The following is a 4,869-nucleotide window of genomic DNA, read 5'->3' as shown; positions in this document are numbered from 1 at the left end:
AAAAAATTAAAAACATATTGAATTGCTATATTTTGCTTTGTATATTTCAACAACAGCAACGTAAATAGAATATGGGGGAGGTGGAAGGATTCTCCAGAACATCTTGACCATTTCTGTAGATTTACTTCCATCAAGCTTCACCTGAATCCAGAGAGGGTCCCCAAAGACAGAGAGGGCTATTCCTATTGTCACTTCTGAGCTGTCACATGCCACTCGCTCATTGTGCCCTCAGCAAACACTGTGACTTCTCCAGGAGATGTGAACTGGTAGATCATGTTGTGGTCAAACTGATGGCAACAGTCAGAAACATTACCCATGTCAACTACACAGAAACACACACATTTACATACCCACGCACGCATGTACCGCACACCTTCCTGCCTGGCAAAGATGCTACTTGGTCAACCTACTCTCTTGGTGTTCTGAAACATGATGTTAAGCAGTCCAGTAGGAGATGAGAACCAATAGAGATAAGATCTCTGGGTGGTACAAACAGTTTGCATGCAAGTTTTAACCTAAAGGTTTGCGGTTCAAGACCACCCTGCAGTACTGTGGAAGAAAATACCTGGAAATCTACTTCTATCAAAATTACAGCCGAAGATGGGTCTCTTGGGATGCAATAGTGAATAATCATTTTCAGGACTGATCGTGAGGGATGGAAATGTAAAGGTGGACATTTTACAGCAAGGAGGGGAGTGCTTAACTTTTCAGTCTAGGAGTGGAGGGCCCTGGGACCAACAATGGAGAAGAGCGGAGAGCGGTACCCTACCCAGAGAAGTCGTGATGCCTGAGATGGAGGCAGAGATGATGATGCAGAGAGATGGAGAGGCTGGGGACTTGAGATCCAGAGAGGGAAAGGGGCTGTGTGCTGATGACCGGGGAGGGAGGGGGCAGGCTTGTAGGGTATACCCTTTGGTTGGTGGATGATGCAGGGACGTTATTGCAACTATGGCAATGAAACGATATATGACAGAATGAATGTAAAACCTATAATATCCCATGTAAACTATCACATAATTCACAATAAAACATTTATTTAAAAAAAAAAAATTACAGCTGAGAAAACCCTATGGTTCTGTTTTACTCTGTAACACATAGAGTCACCCTGAGGTGGAATTGCTGGACAGCCGCTAACAACAACAATAACAACAGAGATAACGTTGGTCAGAGAGTCGAATGCCTGGCTCTGTGTGCCTTATCTGCCAGTGACCCCTTCTTTGGCTCACTCAAATCCCCTCAGTGTGTCTCTCCTTTCATCAACAAACAGAGTCTATTCCCCCACCTCTTAAATCTGGCCAGAGTTTGTTTGGCCATGGAACTTGTTTTGGTTCACCGGGGCATTCAACCATATGACACAAACAGCTATTGGAGAAGTGCTTGCACATTGAGGCTTGCTCTCCTTTGCAGCTAAGAACACTTCCACCACCATGTAAATGAGCCCAGGCTGGCCTGCTCGGCGATATTAGACCCAAGATTTAACTAATGCCGAGCTAACCACCTAAAGTGAGTGAGGCCTTCCTAGATCACCAAGGCCTAGCTAAGCCAGACTAGTCAAGAAGAACCAACCACTCTCTCAACCCAAACAACCACAAGAAATCCTAAATGCTGTTTTAGTCCACTATGTTTTGGGGTCATTTGTTATGCATCAGAAAGTCTCGGATAAAAGTCTCGGATATGACTTGAGTCAAGGCTTACCTGGGTGGGTAGTAGGAATCCAAACTGTGGCCATCTCCCAAACTGATTACACAGGACAGGTTTCCGATGTAGGGAGAGAGGATCCATGTCAGAGAGAGGGTGATGTTCTCAAAGATGAAGCTCTCATTGGACACCGTCAGCCGCAAGCCTGCAGATCAAAATACGACATGCAGCCTGTCGTTACAAAGTAAAGTTGCATGGTTTATGTTTGAAAAAACGACTACCTTCTAACCACGTGACCTGTATTTTTATGTAGGGCTTTTACAGGCTTACAATTTTTAGACGTTTGAAAGTTGTTTTGAATTTTATTTTTCATCAATAGACGAAAAAAGCTCATGGAAAACTGCAATGAAAAGATAATGGAATTTTACCGCAAACTTTTTGAAGCCTCCTCATATGAACAAGATACAGAATTCAAAATATGTAAGAGGGTAAACAATGAAAAGAAAAAAAAATCCTCTTCATCTCCACCCTTCAACTCTCTAGTTCTGCTTCCCAGAGACAACCACTGCTAAGTTTCTGGGGCCACCTTCAGAACTATGCACATGCGTACAAGCACATATGTCCGGTTGGATTTATACACATGGTTCATGCTGTATTTGGTATTCAACCTCTTGCTTTTTTTTTTTTCTTAGTGTAGCTTGAGGATTGTTCTACATGAAGAATATTCAACTGCCTTGTTTTTATAGCAACTGCATGTCGTTAAGTGACGTTGAGTTGGTTCCGAGTCATAGCTGACCTTGCAGTTCAACTGACCTTGTGGTCCAGTGCATTTTCCTGCAGTGCCACACCAGCAGTTACATATGGACCTTAATTTGTTTAGTCAGCTTCCCATTGATTGCCTCAGCATACTCTATAATGTTTAAAAAGACAAAAGGCAAAGCACCTTTAAGAAAAACCTTGACTGAAGTGGCCAGTGACTCACTGTAAGGCTTTTAGCGCACATTACAATGTCTTGAACTTCAAAAGCTGGCGTGGAGGATGGAATAAAGGTAAAAGAAAATCTAGGGACTTCACAGGGCTCATTGATGCTGCTCAGTCTTTTTATTTCTGAGCACAGTGGAGAAGGGAAAGGTTGTAAGAAGCTGAATGCCAGAGGAAAGAACCATCTTGAGCTATTGCAAAAGCCATCACCTCCTAATTGTGAGTCACAACTACCTGAGAATGTTCAGGATGCATCAAGAGTCACCTGCATACAGCCGCAGTAATTGAGAATTGGGCCATCTTACTCACAATGGGGCAGTATGTTTGAAATCAGGATTGGGATAGAAGTTTGGGTCCGTGTGGTCACTCCATGTAATTCCCCCTTGCCCTAGTCTGTGTATCTGTGTGATGAAGGCACCATTATGGCTGGAAACTCTGCAAAGAACACAGGCCTCACGGGTCTATTAGCAAACTGCCAACTGGACATGGCTGCCCAAACATGTGACCTGCTCTTCCCAAGGACCCTGCTCCTCATGATGGCCCCTGAGGACACCAACATTCGCTGACTCATCTATTCTCTTTGAAGGTGCTTGCTCTATTGCCCCTATCCTCGGAGCTGTTTGGACCTATCGGTTTGTTGAACAGGGACTTAAGACTGATCTCACATCCTTAGATAAAGTGCTCTAATACCTGCCCTTAGGATTGTAAATCGGCACAGCCGTTTTGGGGGTGGGGGGATTTGCCAATATCTATTAACGTCTCTCATACTTTGGACATATTATCAGGAGGGACCAGTCCCTGGAGAAGGACATGATACTTGGTAAAGTGGAGGGACAGTGAAAAAGAGGGAGACCCCCAAGGCGATGGATTAGCACCATGGCAGCAACAGTGAACTCCAGCGTAGCAGCAGTTGTGAGGAAGGCGCAGGACCAGGCGGTGTTTCGTCCTATTGTACGTAAGATCGCTATGGGTCTATGAATTGGAACTGACTTGATGGCATCTAACAACTAACAACATTAACATATAAAATGCACATATTCTATAATTCAACACTCCTGATGCTAGGAATCCTTCCTCCAAAACCAAGACCAGACACACGTAAAGAAAGATACACAGGTCAGTCAAAAAGTATTGCTATAAACTCATGTTTTTATATAATATATTCAGTAAAACAAAACCACAAATGTGTGAAGCTGTTTCTCAGCACATTTCCCATCTAGGTCTACACACTTCTGTAGACAGTGTTCCCACTCTAACCCTTCTCTCTACCACATGTCTGTCCATTTGTCAAACTGTGGTGGCTTGTGTGTTACTGTGATCCTAGAAGCTATACCACGGGTGTTATTCAAAACACCAGCAGGGTCACCCATGGTGAGTAGGTTTCGGCAGAGCTTCCAGACAAAGACAGACTAGGAAGAAGGAGAGGTGGACTGCTCTGAAGGGTTAGACATTAAAAACCTTAATAATAGCAATAGAACATTGTCTGATATAGAGCCAGATGGTCAGGTTGGAAGGCACTCAAAATACAACAAGGGAAGAGCTGCCTCCTCAAAGAAGAACTGAGACATGTTTGAACACGTTTTGTTTGGGCTAAACCCATGCACGTATGAACTGGAACCCTGGGAGCCGTACTTTTTGACTTGCCCTGCTCTATGTGGAAGGGACACACAACAGTGAAACCCTGGAAGTAACCTCATTGTCTACCAATAGGAAACTGATTAAATCCCAACATAGTCTTAGGACAGAAAACTCTGTCATCATGAAAAGGATAAGATAGTGACTTGAAGAGGTGACCAGGATATATTATCAAGTGAAAAAATGAAGTTGAAGATTAATATGTTTTAAATGATCACATTTTAATAAAAATGTACTTAGAATACATGTATGGAGTCCTGGTGTGGTGCTGTGGGTTAATGCGCCAGACTGCAAAGCCATTTGAACCGCAAGGTCGGCGGTTCAAGCTCACCAGCTACTCCTCAGAAACCCTATACAGGGTGGCTATAGGTCGGATTCAACTCGATGTAACTTAACAACAGCGACACGTGTATACATTAATACATACAGATAGCTAGGTGTATGCAAATGTTTTTGTTTTTTTTTAAAAGCCAGGGAAGAATTTGTTCTAAAACCATTAAGAATGGTTTCCTTACCTGGGTGAAGACCTGGTTGGCCAGCAGTGTGGCAAGACCTGGGGACTCTTGGGCCTAGAGTCAGTGACATAGCCACAGAGGACTAGAGTGGAGAGTGAAG

This window comes from Chrysochloris asiatica, unplaced genomic scaffold, assembly GCF_000296735.1.
Source record: "Chrysochloris asiatica unplaced genomic scaffold, ChrAsi1.0 scaffold00037, whole genome shotgun sequence".
Taxonomy (NCBI): domain Eukaryota; kingdom Metazoa; phylum Chordata; class Mammalia; order Afrosoricida; family Chrysochloridae; genus Chrysochloris; species Chrysochloris asiatica.
The sequence above is the reverse complement of the archived record's forward strand: the minus strand, read 5'-3'. Positions refer to the sequence as shown.